This window comes from Ovis canadensis, chromosome 13 (assembly GCF_042477335.2).
Source record: "Ovis canadensis isolate MfBH-ARS-UI-01 breed Bighorn chromosome 13, ARS-UI_OviCan_v2, whole genome shotgun sequence".
NCBI lineage: Eukaryota > Metazoa > Chordata > Mammalia > Artiodactyla > Bovidae > Ovis > Ovis canadensis.
The window spans coordinates 39,493,079-39,512,277 of record NC_091257.1 but is presented as its reverse complement, the minus strand read 5'-3'; the positions used below and the strand labels follow the sequence as shown (position 1 = coordinate 39,512,277).

The window sequence follows — 19,199 nt, the reverse complement described above, 5'->3', positions numbered from 1 at the left end:
TGAAAACTTTTTCCATCACTATGCTCTTGGCTTTTCTCACAAGTTATGATGAATATCGTCCGCCGACTCCCCCAGGCACACCCTCATCCTTCTGCACTTTATCTGTGTCCAGTTACCTTCAGTCAATAGGAGAGAGGGATGGCAGGAGATGGACGTGGGAGAAGGGAAAAGCCAAGGTCTACTCTCCTGCCCCTCCTGCTGGCTGCTGTGGGGGTTTTCTACCAGCTCTTGCCAGATGGTCTTCACCATCCAGCTCTCTTCCTGTAGTTCAGGACCTCCCATCACCTTTGCCTTTTCAACTGGAGGGGTGATGACATGTCTGAAGCCAGCAGCCTGCGTGACTGCACTGGTGTCTGCTGTGTCCCTACACTCCAGACAGCCTCTTTACCACACTCCTTGACTGCTTGAATGAATCATCTGTTTCCTGCCAGGACTCTGATATACAAGAGTTCTAAGACATCACAAGTCATCTATTAAAACAGTAGAAGACAAATCCACCATCACCAAAGAGAAAGGAAAATGATACTAATTTGTTGTAGGCGAGCTAATACTTTCAGGTCAGTGTGATGAGGTTTCCTATACCTGAACAAGGATAATCCATCCACCAATAATTATCATGCAGAGACTTTGAGTCAGGGGCTGGGCTGGGTACAGAAAAATCGTAAGATATAATTCCTGCCTCCGGGAGCTTATGCTGTAGTCTTGGTAAGCATTAGATGAAGTGACCTGGACAGAGTGAATCTTCTTTCTCTCAGTATCTCTAAGTACAGGAGCAAAAGACAAGGGCACACGTATGAATAGGATTGTCTAGATTCAAATCCTAGCTTTGCCGTTTCTCATTCTCTCTGGGATTCAGTTTGTTTATCTATAAAATGGAGATGCTAATGTCAATACCTGTCATCCAGGGGTGTTGTGGGATTTACTCAAGACACCCACATGAAGAACTTAACGTAGTGTTTGACTCTCAGGAAGCACGGAGAAAATGCTAGTGCTGTTGTGAGTGATACCTGATAGAGAGACAGGGCGAGTTAGTTCACAGTTTAGAAACAGGACCTGCAGAGAACTACAGAAAAGCATGTAACATAATATTCTGTTCCTACATTCTATACCACGACCATACTCCCAGCAGACTTGTGACAGGCTATGCATCTTTTAATTTTGAAAAAGACAATGAGGCATTTGAACTAAAGTTCCATGTAATTGACATCAAGGCATTTCAGGAGACCAGTGTAAGGAACACATCAGAGGAAGGGCATGGCCAGCACCGAGGGGCCATCTATGGTTCTGAAACATATAAGGTCAAGTGGCTATTGAAGGCATGGAGTCCAAGGACTTAACTTGAGGAACACCGTCTTCACACTGAGTTAACTTCTGTGAATCAGATGGAACTAGAGCATAGGAAAGAAACAGGCAGAATGTCCTTAAATGTCTGACTTCTTCCTCAGGAATCGTGGATACACTGGAAAGGTCTGTTTCACTGATCCTGGCTTCTGTTGAAATGATAAGCAGCTCAATTTCCATATTGTCCTTTTCCAGCAAAATGCAGAAACTGCAACTTCTGAAAGACCCTGACAGTTATTTTGGTATCTTGACAGTAAGATGCAAACCAATTCTGAAAACATCCAGATGTGAGAAAAATATGTGCTGTAGAATTGAGCATAAAAAGTGGATGATACAAAGCAAATGTGGACACTGCTCTTGTGGAGGCTCTACCACCGTTCCCTGAAAGTTCCAACCATTTTCTAATTTGATTATTTAGATAACTAACTTCTCTGTACATAAGAGGACACAGAAGCAGACATTATTGAACCTTGACATTTTTCTGTATCAATCTGGGGGCCAGTTTGAAAAATCCCTCATTTTGATGTGCCCATATTTCCTTTTCTTTCTAACTGGTGCTGACTTCATGGTCATTAGCCAAAGAAGAAAAACTGAAAGACTAATCAACAGGAGATGAAAGGTTTTTGTGTTTTAAAGTTGATTTGCACTCTGACATCGCAGTCTTTTACAGAGTCATCCACAGTCACGCTCACTTCTCTTCTTGGCCGACAGCCCCACCTGATTCAGCTTCTGCATCGCTATCCCCTCGTGCAGCTTCTTCCTCTGACTTGCCAGCCACACTGGTCTTCTTGGGGATGCTCCCTCAGGCCATACTTACTTGTGCCTTAGAGCCTTAGAACACACTGTTCTTTGGGCCCATCTTTGCCTCCATTGACTTCTTTTTATTCAGACCTCAGTTTATAGTCATCTCTTTAGACAGAGAGGCCTGCTGAGACCTCTCTATTGAAATAGCCACTCTGCAGCTATGGCTTCACTGTATTTTAGTTTTCCATGTGGAAGTGAAGAAAATACTATGGAGCCACACCACCTATAATTAATGACTTCTGTGAACGCTTGATCTGCAAGGACCTCAATTTCCTCACCTAAAACCCAGATGATGACCGCATCTGTATCACAGGATTGCTGGGAACAGGACACATATTAAGCACATGTGCATATAATTTCTGGCTCACTGACTCTTTTCCACATCTGAAGGCTCCAAGGTGTATAAGAACATGAATCTTTCTTATTCCCTTTTCAATTCTCTATGCCCAGGGCCCAGAATAATGCCTATTGCATGCAGTAGCCACTTATTTAAAGAATGATACTTACATAAATAAATAAATGTACAAGTTGACAGGTAAATATCACAATCATTAGCAAAGATTAGGCCCATAGTGATACTGAAAAAGAAAATGTCTGTACTGCTATTTCTGGGCAGCTACTTTCTCAGGGAGTGGGTTTTAAGGGAGTGTTCTCAACTAGAATGTGTTATCTGCTTCAGAAATGAAGAGCTGGAAGCCATGCAGATCTAGATCAGGGCCCTACCAAGTGGAACCTGCTGGGAGAGGTGGCGGGGCTCGGTGGGGTGGCGGTGGGGGGGCCTTGTGCCACTCAGCAAGAGCTTCCAGATGCAGTTTGCTTGTGAAATGCGAGAGCATAGTGTCTCAGAAGGGGACTGAATTGTTGATGATTATGCCAAAGCCAGCTAAACCCACATAGGTATATAGTGTCGCAGATTCTTCTTTGAAGTTACGCATTTAACACATTATTGACCGGGGGATTTTTGCAGAAACTAACGCCTGTGGCCAGCAATTTGTTAGGTAAGTGAGTATTGAAACATCTACAGTCAAAATAACGTTCAGGTAACAGAGGATGTACTAACGCATCTCTGGTCAATACATTGTTAAACAGGAAGCAAGATACCTTACAGGAACACGTGCTGGCTGATTTGCTGAGGACCAGCTGCTGCATCTAACCTAAAATCTGGCAGCACTGGTCCTCAGTGACTGGACGGATGATGCAGGCTTACGGCGATATTTTTCAACATTTCATTAGTGATTATCATGATATTTATTTTTATACGTGAATTCTCTGTCTTGCATTCAGGGTCACATCTGTGTATCACATGATAGTTTCAGCACTAACCTGGGAAAAGAACCACCTCTGGAGGCTGGAACAGCACATCTGTTTATACCTGCATCTGTGCTACAAAACTCACACACCAAAAACAGATGCCGTTCAGGGGACACAAAGCAAGAAAACATCCAGAGGAACTTATTCTGGGAAATGACAGAGGGCTGATAAATCTCATCTCCAAAATATTTGCCCAAAAGGCGAATACATAACCATTTTATCTGCCTCAAGATTCTACTTTCATGAACACACATCCTCACCTTGAATCCTATATGAGCTTCTCACTGCAGGAAACCAGCCTTCTTGTATAGTAAAATAAAATGCGATTTTGGTGCCTCCAAACACTACCTTAAATTTACTGGAAGTTTTATGTAGCCCTAATTCTCATATTACTTTCATGTTACACTTTGAGTAGAGTAATTATCAGTAGTATTGCAAGAGGAGTATCTCAACTTACTGATAACATCTGACTATAGACACACATACCCCTTTCTCCCTTTCTTGTGACTTGCTAAGGGAAAGACAGATGAGAGAAAATGGTACTGTTGCCAGAGCAGAAATCCACCTGTAGGAAACATTTTCAAGCAGTTAAAACAAATAGGACAGATTTGTTTCTCAAATAATTTCCTCCAAGAGGGAGACAGGGATTGAAGGAAGACAAGAGGAGAGGATAAGGGGAGGGAGCTAGGCAGATCACAATTTTCCAGGCACTTGGATGTACAGTCTTCCCTAGACCCCTCATCATTGTCACCAGGTTAACATGAGATGAGTATTAACCCCACCTTAAAAATGAAAAAAGGGCCTCCCAGGTGGCACTAGTGGTGAAGAACCTGCCTGCCAGTGCAGACGATACAAGAGACAAATCCCTGGGTTCAATCCCTGGCTGGGGAAGATCCCCTGGAGGAGGGCATGGCAACCCACTCGAGTCTTCTCACCAGTAAAACACCATGGACAGAGGACCCTGGCGGACTACAGTCCATAGGGGTGCAAAGAGTCAGACGTGACTGAGCACCCACCCAACCACACACACACACACACACACACACACACACACACACACACACACACACACACACAGAGACAGACTTTGATAAGCTCAAGAATTTGACTTCTGATACTTCCTTTTACGTACAGGAAGTGCCAATGGATACAATCCTGGTTTGTTAAGCCCCTCTCCCCTCTCAATCTTCCCCTGGGGAGAGGAAGTGAGTCAGTCTATTTGAGAAGCAGGGAGGAGATGCCAGGTCTGTCTAGGTCAGCCCCTCTTCCTTCTCTTTCCTGAGGATCAATGTGCCCGAGCAGAGTTTTTATCCTGCATCTCCTAGACCAGGCTCTGTCCCAGTGGGAGGAGGTCCTCCTGGACCCAGCACCACTGTGATGGAGGATGGGTAAATATACACATCCTGCGAGTCAATGAGAGGAAATCTACTGGCCAGCAGATATAAGCCAGATTCTCCCGCATAATCTTTGTCCAGAACATAGGTGCCATGTTGACATCCATCTGCTTCCCACTTGGTTTCAATTCTCAGCGGATCAAAACTCAAACAGAAAAGAGAAGTGTTATTTTTATTGGGGTCCTCCTTGAATCCCAAATCCCAAGTTTGGGGATGTTCAGTAACTTGTCACAGAGCTAGAAAGAGACTTGTATCAGAGATTAACCCAGCTTGCCTATACTTGCCTGGAGTTCCATCCGCTTTTTCCACTCCAGGAAGAAAAAAGGGCAACACCTCAGTCAGAGGTGGCAAATGCTGAAACAGTTGAGGATTCGTGAGAAACGGAGGCTTGTGCCTGTGAAACACGAGATAGCGTCAAAGCTAACTGTGCAGCAGCAATTTGCTCAAGTCAAGAAATTCTTTCAAAAACTTGGAAAATTATTGAGCCAACTGGAGAAGGCCGAGACAGCTGGAAGATGCTGATCCTGGTACAATGCAGCATGCAGGTGGGTGGGAGAGGAGAGGGCACTTAGTGTGGACCTTCTCTTAACAGGCCTCTAATTTACTGCCCATCTTCCCACTGGAGAGAAGCCCCAAGGGTCTTCTTCCCGGATGTCTCCCAGAGTGTGGGTCCAAACATGCTGGAGAGGAACGTAGGTAATCCCCATCCTTCACAGCTTCTCCCTGCCTCTTTTTTCTTGGCCACCGCAACATGCAGGATCTTAGTTCCCTGACCAGGGATTGAACCCGTGCCCCACGCAAGGGAAGCGCAGAGTCTTAACCGCTGACCTGCCAGGGAAGTCCCACTGCTTCCCCTTCTTTTCTTTCTCCTTCTGCGGCCAGAGCTGCCGTCTCCCCTCCCCCTCTTCTCCTCCCTCTCTTTCCTCCTCTTCCTGCTCTGCCCCGCCCTCTTCCTCTCCTTCTTCTACATTCCTAAGTTATTTTTAACACTTTGGGGAACCCCCTCAAAATGAGAACTTTCACCTCAACGACATTTTCAGGTCAGGAGAGAGGGAAGAGCATGTCAGTTTGCACCTCTGAGAAGAGCTCAGATTATGCCTGCCAGAGTAACCAAAATGTGTTCTCTCAGTAAGTCGACATTTTAAAATGTCTAAGTTGAAACCGGGCTTTCCTGGTAGCTCAGACAGTAAAGCGTCTGCCTACAATGAAGGAGACCCAGGTACGATCCCTGGGTCGGAAAGATCCCCTGGAGAAGGAAATGGCAACCCACTCCAGTATTCTTGCCTGGAAAATCCCACGGACCGAGGAGCCTGGTAGGCTACAGTCCATGGGGTCACAAAGAGTCGGACACGACTGAGCAACTTCACTTTCACTTTCAAATTGAAACCGTTATCTTTTTTTGCCATAACAGTAAACTGTGTACCTGGATTCACCAGCATTTGCAAATAGCAATAATGCCCTCCACTCTGTCTTTCAGCCCTGATGATAAAGTCATAATGAAGAATGAGCTGAGCACCTATTACTGAGGCCTTATGCACCTGATCTTATCTACAGCATTTCATCTCTCTTTTCATTACAGATTATTTCAGAAGTTTTAAATACAATGGGGTGGGAGAAAAATCCCTGGAGGAATCTGGGGTCGAGAGGCAAAGGTATCGTCCCAGTTTGCTGGGGCCCTGCTCTGTGACTCCGGATTATTTCCTGAAGCTCTGCCAGTCCAAATTCATTCCACCACAATATGGGAGGATGGATAGGATGGCCTTTAAGGTGACTTTCCTTCTGAAATAGTCTGATTCTACTGCTGTTTCTCTGTTCTCCTTTTGTCACAAAATTTGTATAACCTTTATGTCTTCCTCTTCCAGGTATTAAACAACCTTACATTTTCTTTTCAGGCAGAAGCCTCTTAATTCACTTGCATACCTTATGTTCATGATTAGAATTTTCCACTTGTTCTTTGGGGATTGCGGTAATTATAGTTTCCTTTGATCAGTCTCCAGGATTTTCAAACATTAATCACTTGAGAAGGTACATCAGGATAGGTGTACTAGTTTCCTGTTGGTGTTGTAAAACAGTTACTGCAAATCCAGTGGCTTAAAATGACACAAACTTATTCCCTTATAGTTATGGAGGTCAGAAGTCTGAAATCAGTTTCACTGGGCTTAAGTCAAGGTGTCAGCGGCTTGGTTTCTTCCTGGGAAAAGAAATTGTTTCTTGGCCTTTTTTTTTGCTTTTAGTGGTCACCTGTATTCTTTGGCTTGGAACCCTCTCTTCTAGCTTCAGAGTACATCACCCTATCTCTTTCTCTATCATTATACCCTCTGATTTGTGTAGTGAGGTCTCCATCTGACTCCCTATTTTAAGGCCCTTGAGATTACATGTAGAGCTCACCCAGATAGTCTCCCTATCTCAAATTCCTTATTTAAACACAGCTGCAAAGTCCCTTTTGCCATAAAAAGTAACATTCACAGCTTCCAGGATTAGGATGTAGATATCTTTAGGGTCTATCATTCAGTATGTCTCTCAACATTCTGAGCACAGAATTATTATTTTTAAAAGTCCTACTTGGTTTCCCTTATAATCTGCATCAAAGCTATCTTTACTGTACTTTTAAAGTATCATGTTACCCTTTCTGCTATGGTCTAAATGTTTGTGTCTGCCTAAAATTCATATGTTGGAATCTCACCTCCAAGGCGATGGTATCAAGAGGTGGGGGCCTTTGGGATGCGATGAACTCATGAAGGCATAGTCTTCATAAATAGGACCAGTACTCTGCCGAAAGAGGCCTGAGAAAGCACCTTTGCCCCTCCCGCCATGTGAGGACACAATCAGAAATCAGCACTCTGCAACTGAAAGAGGGGTCTCAGAACAGTAAGCAATAGATGTCTGCTCTTTACACACCTCCTAGCTTATGATACTTTTCTTCCTTATATATTTGTAAATATATATATTTATTTATTTGACTTCACCTTTCAGCACGTGGGATCTTAGTTCCCTGACCAGGGACTGAACCTGTGCCCCTTGCAGTGGAAGCATGTAGACTTAACCACGGGACTGCCAGGGAATTCCCTATATTTCTCTCATAGCTGCCCAGATGGAATAAGACACCTTCCTTTTAATGGTTAATGCCCTCAGTTCTGGCTAGGTTTTCCTTTACTTTGTCTCAGGCTGACATAATCCTTAGTAGCATATTCTGTCATTAACATAACCCCCTCATAGTCTTTAATATCTGTGGAATTCTGATGCTCTCAATTCCTGAGTCAAGGATACACATAGTCACAGCCTGGCAAATAATAATGTTTTGCTAATAATAAGTTAGAAGCAGGGTTATGAACCAAGTACATTGACATCTGTTCTGAAAAAGAATAGGCAATTACCTCCAGCCAAATCACTTAGGCTGGAGTGAAGAAAGAAAGAAAATCACTAGACTCTGCAAAAGACTATGACTGAACTCTGCAGAAACTATGCTGAGCATCCATCTTGAAACAACACACATTTTAAATTGGCAATGTTGGAGTCTTCTGGTGACTAGATTCTGACTTCCCTGCAAAGTTTAAGTGGGATCCTTGCACCATACATGAGGTATCTGTGTAAGGGCAGACAGGCATTAATGTATCTCCCATTGTAAGCCGCACTTTTCAGGAGACTGTCCTCAGCAGGAGGCCCCTTTTAGCAAAGCTATATTGTAAGTGGGCTTCCCTAGTGGCTCAGGTGGCAAAGAATCTGCCTGCAATGCAGGAGACTCAGGTTTGATCCCTGGAGAAGACACTCCAGTATTCTTGCCTGAAGAATTCCATGGACAGAGGATCTGGCAGGCTACAGTCTGTGGGGTCACAAAGAGTCAGACACAACTGAGTGACTAACACATTGTAACTAATTTTAAACCAGGCACCCCCATGCTCTACTCTTCTCCAGTCCATGCACATCTTTCAGATCTTTTAATCACACAGTACCTTGCCTAACTTGTCGGTCCTTGCCACAGATCAAAGAAGTGGAAATGAAGAATACGTAATTAAGAGATGACCAGATCTCTTCCTTAGCTTCTCCTTTCAGTAATCTCATGAGCACACTGTGTAACCAAACTGTGTGGACAAGATGAAGTGTACAGGAAGATAAGAAGAAGTTGATGACTCTGTACCCCCATTTCAATGATTGACTGAGATTCCTTCCTTCCTTCCCTTTAAAAGTTTCATGGCCAAGCAGAATCTCCAATGGTGGCCTTTGGGGAATGTTTAGCCCAAAATCTTCCCAGATTATTAAAAGGTCTTTCTTTTGCTACCAACATTTATGAGGATTGATGCATAAGTGGCAAGCAGCAGGACCCCTGATTTGATAACACCATCTGTTCATTTCAGTTCAGTCACTCAGTCATGTCCAACTCTTTTCGACCCCATGGACTGCAGCACGCCAGGCTTTCCTGTCCATCACCGATTCCCAGAGCTTACTCAAACTCGTGTCCATTGAGTTGGTGATGCCAACCAACCACCACCTCATCCTCCATCATCCCCTTCTCCTCCTGCCCTCAATCTTTCCCAGCATCAGGGTCTTTTCCAATGAGTCAGCTCTTCCCATCAGGTGGCCAAAGTATTGAGGTTTCAGCTTCAGCATCAGTCCTTCCAATGAATATTCAGGACGGATTTCCTTTAGGATTGACTGATTTAATCTCCTTGCAGTCCAAGGGACTCTGAAGAGTCTTCTCCAACATCACAGTTCAAAAGCATCAATTCTTTGGTGCTCGCTTTTTTTATAGTCCAACTCTCACATCCATACATGACCACTGGAAAAACCATAGCTTTGACTAGATGAACCTTTGTTGGCAAAGTGATGTCTCTGCTTTTTAATATGCTGTCTAGGTTGGTCATAGTTTTTCTTCCAAGGAGAAAGCATCTTTTAACTTCATGGCTGCAGTCACCATCTGCAGTAATTTTGGAGCCACCAAAAATAAAGTCTCTCACTATTTCAATTGTTACCCCATCTATTTGCCATGAAGTAATAGGACCAGATGCCATGATCTTAGTTTTCTGAATGTTGAGTTTTAAGCCAACTTTTTCACTCTCCTCTTTCACTTTCATCAAGAGGCTCTTTAGTTCTTTTTTCTTTCTGCCATAAGGGTGGTGTCATCTGCGTATCTGATGTTATTGATATTTCTCCCGGCAATCTTGATTCCAGCTTGTGCTTCATCCAGTCTGGTATTTCATATGATGTACTCTGCATTAAGGTAAATAAGCAGGGTAACAATATACAGCCTTGATGTACTCCTTTCTAAATTTGGAACCAGTCTGTTGCTTCATGTCCAGTTCTAACTGTTGTTTCTTGACCTGCATACAGATTTCTCAGGAGGCAGGTCAGGTAGTCTGGTATTCCTATCTCTTTAAGAATTTTCCACAGTTTATTGTTATCCACACAGTCAAAGGCTTTGGTATAGTCAATAAAGCAGAAGTAGATGTTTTTCTGGAACTCTCTTGCTTTTTTGATGATCCAGCAGATGTTGGCAATTTGATCTCTGGTTCCTCTGCCTTTTCTAAATCCAGCTTGAACATCGGGAAGTTCACGTACTGTTGAAGCCTCCCCTTTCACTGAGAGCCTCTCCCCTTTCAGAGAAAGCCTCCCCTTTCTTTCTATGAAGACCTACAAGACCTTCCAGAACTAACACCCAAAAAAGTTGTTCTTTTCATTATAGGGGAATGGAATCAAAAGTAGGAAGTCAAGAGATACCCGAAGTAACAGGTATATTTGGCCTTGAAGTACAAAATGAAGCAGGGCAAAGGCTAACAGAGTTTTGCCAAGAGAATGCACTGGTCATAGCAAACACCCTCTTCCAATAACACAAGCGACGACTCCACACATGGACATCAAACAGATGGTCAATACTGAAATCAGATTGATTATAGTCTTTGCAGCTGAAGATGGAGAAGTTCTATACAGTCAGAAAAACAAGACTGGGAGTGGACTGTGGCTCAGATTATGAACTCCTTATTGCAAAAATCAGACTTCAATTGAAGAAAGTAGGGGAAACCACTAGACCATTCAGGTATGACCTAAATCAAATCCCTTACAAATTATACAGTGGAAGGGACAAACAGATTCAAGAGTTAGATCTGATAGACAGAGTGCCTGAAGAACTGTAGATGGAGGTTCATGACACTGTACAGGAGGCAGTGATCAAGACCATCCCCAATAAAAAGAAATGCAAAAAGGCAAATTGGTTGTCTGATGAGGCTACAAATAGCTGAGGAAAGAAGACAAGCAAAAGGCAAATGAAAAAGGAAAGATATACCCATTGGATGCAGAGTTCTGAAGAATAGCAAGGAGAGATAGGAAAGCCTTCCTCAGTGATCAGTGCAAAGAAATAGAGGAAAACAATACAATGGGAAAGACTAGAGATCTCCTCAAGAAAATTAGAGATACCAAGGGAACATTTCATGCAAAGATGGGCACAATAGAGGACAGAAGTGGTATGCACCTAACAGAAGCAGAAGATATTAAGAGGTGGTAAGAACACACAGAACTATACAAAAAAGATCGTCATGACTGAGAAAACTTCAATGGTGTGATCACTCACCTAGAGCCAGACATCCTGGAATGCAAAGTCAAGGGGGCCTTAGGAAGAATCACTATGAACAAAGCTAGTGGAGGTGATGGAATTCCAGTTGAGCTATTTCAAATCCTAAAAGATGATGCTGTGAAAGTGCTGCACTCAATATGCCAACAAATTTGGAAAACTCAGCAGTGGCCACAGATTGGAAAAGGTCAGTTTTCATTCCAATCCCAAAGAAAGACAATGCCAAAGAATGCTCAACCTACCGCACAATTGCACTCATCTCACACGTTAGCAAAATAATGTTCAAAATTCTCCATGCCAGGCTTCAGCAGTACATGATAACACCATAAGAGAAGGAAGTGATGACAATGTGCTTGAATCTCAAACTAATCTTTCAATCATATTGAGCCAGGAGAACCCAAAGGGCTCTTTTAATGGAGCCTCTTCACTGAATCAGAAACCAGGGCTGTGAGGAGCCGGCAGTTGTCTGTTTTGGGATCCAGCTACAGGGAAGTGGAGTTCTATCTCTCTGGTCCAGTCTTGCAGAGAAATCATCCTTTCCCAGTTGGTGTAAGAATCCCAATGCGTGCCAGCTGCTGAAATGGTTGAGTGCATGCCTGGGTCAGGGACACCCAGCTCTGACTCTGGAGCACCCACACTCATGCAAAGACCAGCATCTGAACATACGCTCACAGTAGACTTGCTCTCTGGGGTTATTATTTTTTTTTTTTTTTTTGCTGGTGTATTGACAGTGCATTGGAAGCTGAAGCTGAAGCTGAATCTCCAACACACTGGGCACCTGAGCCAACTCACTGGAAAAGACCCTGATGCTGGGAAAGATTGAAGACAGGAGGAGAAGGGGGCAACAGAGGATGAGATGGTTGGATGGCATCACTGAGTCACTGGACATGAGTTTGAGAAAACTCTGGGAGAGGGTGAAGGATGGGGAAGCCTCGCATGGTGCAGTCCATGGGGTGCAAAGATTAGATACGACTGAGAAACTGAAAAACAATGAACAGTACATTCTTCTTTAAATTCTTAAATATCACAAAACAATTATGATATATGAAATGTGAAATCACTCATGTTCCATCCAAGGCTGGGAATACTCTGGACTCGGCTATTTTGTCCTGAGCAGGATCTGCTGGGGGCAGCTCTACCAAGGCACAAGGGCTCATGGATACCTTCCTGATAAAGCAGCCGTGGGAATGGTGACATTCCCAAGCGGTCTCAGCTGTGACCCTGCAAAGGCCTCATGCAAAGGTTATCCCAGCTAAAAACAGCTGCCCAAAAGGACTGGCTGAAGGTCAGTTATGCTACATTATCATGACAAGTGCCATTTGGCTGCTTGTTTTTCCATTTGCTTTTCACATGGTGGATGAGATAAGCCAATTTGTTCTTAGCATCTTGGGTTTTTTTTCCCTCTAAGAATAGTAGGGTAAAACATGTGTTACCTCTCAATTGAAGAAACGAATCCTATTTTTAAACTTTTAAGCTAAAACTGGTCTAACTCATTATATACACACATATGTCTGTACAGATAAAAATGATACGCAGTGTGAACCTCAAAACAGAGTAACCAGGTGATCAAACCTCACCAAAGGCAACCTGGAGACAGAGGCCACTCCTAGCTCCAGGGACATGGAATCACTCTCCCTGTCCTCCCTGAATGATCAGCCTTGGGATGAGCACTGGGGGTGGGAAGCAAGCGTCATTTGTCAGTGACAGCTGTTGGAACAGTTGGCTGCGGGTGAAGTGCCAGGGGTAAGGCTTGAGTTACCTCCTTGGAGCTCTCTGGCCGGCTCTACTTCTCTGACCTTTCTTTCCATACTGACTGTGACAGACAAGTTCTGGGAAATGGAATTTCCCAGCTCAAAGGCAAGTCACTTTCCACTCACATGGCCAGAGTCCTGGACTCCAGATCTCCAATCTCTTCCTTAGTCCTGCTGTCTTGTCTGTCTGTCTGACTCTGCCCCAACACACCTGTTCCCTGTTGCCTCCTACGGCAGCCGAGAATCTCTTTCATCCACCCGCCTCTTTTGACCAGATTGGAGGCTTGCTGTCGGGGACTCACAGGACCAGCACTGGGAGAATCTGACCCTGAGTCCCCATGTCCCCTGGAGTAGGAAGCCTGACTGCCCTGGCGACTGGATGGACCACAGTCATAGTGGTTCCTTTTTGGTGAATGAGAGTGGCTTTGGAAACTGAAATTCAGTAAATCTTCCATTCTGCATGTTGAATCAATTGAGGGTCTCTGTGGAATGCTATCCTTCTCTGAGTTTTCCTCTACTATTTCCTGTTAAATTGGGGCATAATAGCCACTACAGGGTTGTCAACATGTTAAAATGAACTATGAAGTATGGTCTAAAATTATAACATTAAAATGTGGGGGCCCCATAAAGATGCCTATATTCTATTGCATAAAAAGTGCACGTGTGTGAGAGAAAGAAAAGAAACAATGAACCAAACATTTCCAATTCCAGTTTACCAGGGTATAAGTATATGTGCCTAAGCTACATTGGTAAGAAACCCTCTGGTCACTTATTCCTTCTAATAACCTTTATGTAGAAGTGCTTTTATATTGAACATTTGAAAGATACAATGAGCTTATTTTAATCTAGCCCTACAGCATTAAATGAACAAATAGATAAATTTACAGCAGTAAATCAATCTAATTAAAATAAGGGATTGCAATATAGTGAGATAAATCTACCTCCCGCTGAAGTGGTGCTAGCACGCAAAGGACTTCTCCAGTGGCTCAGCAGCAAAGAATCTGTCTGCAATGCAGGAAACTCAGGTTCTGTCCCTGGATCAGGAAGATCCCCTGGAGGAGAGCATGGCAACTGACTCCACTATTCTTGCCTGAAGAATCCCATGGACAAAGGAACCTGGCAGGCTACAGTCCATGGGGTGGCAAAAGAGTTGGACATGACTGAGCGACTAAACAACAACAGGGATGTTGGCTAGTTCGGAGGAGAGATCATCAGACCGTGGTTGAGTCAGAAATGCTCAGAGCCAAGGATGGAGGCCAAGGATGAACAAGCATTCATTTTACTTCCCGAAGACCCATAGCTGACGTGAAGTTGAACAGAGGCATCCTGCGTCAGCCACTCTCACTGGACATTACTTAATCTGTAAAGCTATCTTCACACGAACATTTTCATTAGAATGGAGCAAGCAGATGTTCTGAGTCCATAACCTGGACTGGGGTATATTCAATCAGAGGGCTGAGTATTAGTAAGCGATCCAACAGAATATGGAAAACCGGCATACGGTAAATGTCTGTAATACACCCACAGTGCTCAGATATTCCACATAGCCCTCTGATTCTTTCTGTCCCGTTATACAGTGCGGCTTTTTAAAAAAAATCTCCACTCCCTTTATCTTCCATTTCTTTCCCCCTCGAATTAGCCAATGATCAATGCTTCTCTCTGATATATCCCTTCCAGGAAATGGCCTTGAACTTCCCACCATCACATCTACAAACGTACTTCTCTCTCTGCTCAAATCTCCCTCCTAGGTCTGGTCACTGGCCCTGGCTTCCTCCCAGTCTTACTCCTTTCTCTCTGCTTAGAGTCATCTTTCCAATAGCTCAAATGAAAATAAACCTTTTGTTTTGGAATAGTTGTAGATTTCCAGAAGAGTTGTAAAAAAGAGTACAGAGAATTTCCACCTACCCTACACCCAGCATCCCCTAATGTTATCATCTTGCATTAATTGCCATGGTACATGTGCCAAAATTAAGGACCAGCTTGGATGCACTTGGACTACACCAGTTTTCCCCTCATCTCTTTTTTTTTTCTGTTCCTAATAGCATTTTAACATATCCACATCTCTATAATATTAAAGCCAAATAACAAAAAGCCTCTGTTACAAATCCACGACTTCCTACAGTTACCACCCTCTCTCTCCCTTCTTCCTCACAGATAAACTGTTTGCACCTCAATCCATGGCAATCACTAGCAGTCTGTGCCCAGGTTGTTTATGACCTATCTATTTCCAAGTCCAAGGAGCACTTCTTTTTCTTTAGCTATATGACTTCCCCGCTGCACTGATCACTGCCCCTAGTTTCTTTCTGTGCAATTTGCTTTCCTACTTTCCATTCCCCCGTGCCAGGTATTTCTCTTTCTTCCTCCCTCCTCCCCTCCCTGCCCCTTCTCTTTTCTCTGGCGAGATTCTCCCTTTCCTGTACATCATCCAGGGTTGGCTATTTCAGGTTGGACCTATAATTTCTTTACTTTTCCCTCAAGGCATTCTCGCTGAGATATCCTGCTCAATTCTTCAATTAATAAATAGATCAAACGACTCACACTTACAGCTATACTCCAAACCTCCCTGGAGCACGACAGCATCAGAGCATAACTACAGATGTCCCACCCCCCAGGCCAGCTCCCTGGCAGCTGAGCCCAGCTCTGCCCTGCCCTGGCACTGGGCTGGGGATATGGATTGCACCGAAGTTGCATACAGAGTGCTGTCAAACATCACAAAGCAGGCATCTCGCCTTCATTTTCTCTTCATTTTGAATGGGTTTGACTGCAAAGGAGAATGGTCCTGGATCTAGACACTGAGGTTGATGGGCATTCACGCTGTCCCCAAGCCCGGGCTGGGGTGACACAGGGTGAGGGAGGAGGACTTGCTGTGGCATCGATGATGCCCACAGAACCATAATGGCTGAGTAAGAGCTGTCATCAGGATTCTGTGCCAAGGTGGAGGAGAAAGAGGGAAATGTGTGCACTGATGACTGGCCTCCGAGGTACCCCTTTGCCCCTTCACATCTCGCATAGGACCCTTTGTAAGCTGCATGCTGCCACTAAGAAGACGTTTTCTTCCACCAAGATCTACCCATCCTTCAAACCTTGGCCCCAGTGTCCCCTTCCTAGGGCTGTCTTGCTGGAGCCCTCAGGCGGTTTGGGATCTCCCTCCTGACTCGGCACGCCTGCTTCAGCGTTGTGTCCAGCCCTCCACTGGTGCAGGAAGTGCCATCGGTGTGGACTGCTGCTCCCCCAGCATCTAGGAAGTGGTGGCTCCAGGGAGCTTTGGTGAAAGTCGGCTGGGTGAATGAAGGGTTGAAAGCATGAGCACAAACTGGCCGCCTTGCCTTGCACATGTGAGGACCACAGATGGAAGGAGGAGGAAGCAGTTACTTCCACCCCCGCACCCTCCCCTGGATGCTTCTCCATTTGACTATCTGCCTCCCTAGTATGTAAAGACAGAATTAGAAAAGGAACAGGAGAAGTAATATTTTTATTAGTCTATTTAAAGAATCTGGCTGATTTGTCCTCTCTTGGAGTGTACACCAATGAAGAATGCCAACACTCTTCTGGAAGCAGGAATTTCCCTGGCAGCCTGCCTCTCACTCCACCATCCCTGGACTTTCCAAGGGCCCCTGAGCAATCCCCTCACTTATCTCTCCATACCAGCCCCTGATCCTCTAATTAAATCATCTTCCCACTCTCCTCACCCCCACAACTTCCATCTAAAAAGCACTCCAGCCCCCCATAAAAGTTTATAAGGCATATGTGGGGGCAGGGCTAATACAGGAGCAAGGGAAAGCCTCTTCTTCCTTTTTTAGGAACAGAAAAGCACTGGGTAAAAAGCCAGTACCGGAGCTCGGCGCGTCTTCTCTGACAGCATAAACTCATGTACTTGGGAGGATGTCTCTTCGTGGGCATGATTTGGTCTGACAGCTCCTTTATCTGCCCCGCAGTAAAGAAGCCAAATGCAGAGCCTTCTGGGGAGTTCTTCTCAGTAAAAAGAAGTCTCCATTAAGACTGAGGCTGGCTGTCACAAGTCATTGTGAACTCAAAGGCCATCCCAGGAAAGGACAGTTCCCGGGGCTGACCTCTGTTCCTAAGAATAAATGAGTGGCAATCACATTGCTGTGGTTTGCTCTATAGCTGGCCACGCCATGGTGGGTACCGTTCAGACAGCTCAGGAGAGAGAGTGCCATTCTAAGGAAAACAGCACCGAGAGACTGGCCGAAGCAGGCGTGTCTGTGTCACTGTGTTTACAAAGAACGGCGAAGCGACACTAGGCTGTTAGCAACCCATGCCCTCTCTTACTACCCAGACCTAAATGCTTCCTCTGTATTTCTGCTGCTCTGACCCTGCTCCTCAAATTCTTTCCAGGGAACATAGATTACATTATTTCAATCACATGAAAAAGCAAGTGACTTCTTTATTGTATTAAGAAATGTCTTGAATTTTACCTGCAATCCCAACAGGTCATACTGGTGCTCCCAGACCTTCGTCTAAAAGACGATCTTAAATGCTCATTTAAATCTGGGTGCAGGGGGTTTCCACTGGTGGTCCAGTGGTTAAGAATCTGCCTTGCAATGCAAAGGACACCAGTTCGATCCCTGGTCTGGGAAGATTCCACATGCTACGGGTGAACTAAGCCCATGTGCCATAATTACTGAGGCTGTGTCCTGCCAACCGCAACTACTGAGCCCACATGCCACAGATACTGAAGCCCGTGCACCCTGGAGCCCATACTTGGCAACAAGAGAAGCCACTGCAATGTGGAGCTGCACCAAAACTAGAGAATAACCCCCGCTCGTCGCAGCAAAGACCCAGCGCAGCCAAAAATAAGCATTTAATTTTTAAAAAAGATAGAATGCCAAAAAAAAAAAATCTAAAAAAAATCTGGGTGCAGAAAGGTGGACAACAGCTCCCAAAGGCTCAGAACCTGAGGCCTGACCCACTGGGAACCATCACCTCCCTGTTAGTTTAGGTCAGTGTGTTATCTTCCTTGAGAGTATCTGCACTTAAAACTGAGAAGCAAGGTGGCTTTATCATTAATGGATCACAACATCAGTGAGCAGGTAAATGGGAGAGGAGGGAAGGGATGCAGGTCAAGGAACCATGCCCCCTAGTGGCAAGAAGTGGCAGAGGGGAGGGTTTCATTAGTGTCCATCCTGCCTATTGTTCATCACTCAGGCAGTTGATGTGGTCACAACTCAGCTTAGACTGCACAGAGCAAGGTGATGATTGACAGGGGAGTCTCATCTCAGCTGCTTACCAACTCAAAGTGTGGATCCACGCAGAAGGAAGAGCTGAAGGCAGTGCACAGCCCCTGCTGTCTTAAGTAGATCACCATCAATGTCACGCCTGGACCATCAACCTCAGCAGGGAAGTCAAGACCATCCAATGCTTCACTAAAACACTGGGTGATGCTGGTCCAGTTTTCCCACACTCATAAACAATGCAATTTCATTCTCAAATCTATTATTTATGTGTTTTTAATTTGGAAGTTAGGTGGGGAAGTGAATGGTGAGTCAGAAAAGCAGAACCCCTAAACAGACACACACACACAAATACATCTTAAAAAAACATTGCTTCTTACAGCATTCATTCTTATACGTGATGTGCGTGTTAGTTACTCAATCATGTCCGACTCTTCAAGACCCCATGGACCATAGCCCACCAGGCTAGCCTGTCCATGGGGATTCTCCAGGCAAGAACACTGGAGTGGGTTGCCATGCCCTTCTACAGGGAATCTTCTCAACCCAGGGATTGAACCCAGGTCTCCTGCGTTGCAGGCAGATGCTTTACCATCTAAGCCACCAGGGAAACCCTTCTTATATGTGATGGTAAAATGAAAAGGGTGAACGCGTTTTCACTTCAATGGTAAAGGCTATAAAGTTGCCAGTGATGATAATATTTCTAACTGGAAACACCCACAGGTCACATGTGGAAAACTGGGATTGTTTTGGGTGCCTTCTTACCATTTCAAAGTGATAAAGGGTCCGAGGCAGGTAGAGAATAACGTCGGTCTAGAACCTTGTGGACAGTTTGCCCAGTTTTGGAAAT

At 44.6% G+C, this 19,199-nt stretch overlaps 1 protein-coding gene across 1 annotated transcript in view; it reads right to left on the bottom strand.

The window, feature by feature from the left end:
- The window catches only part of KIAA1217 (KIAA1217 ortholog), an 817,826-nt gene that overhangs the window by 587,435 nt on the left and 211,192 nt on the right, over positions 1-19,199 (bottom strand). The window lies entirely within an intron of this gene.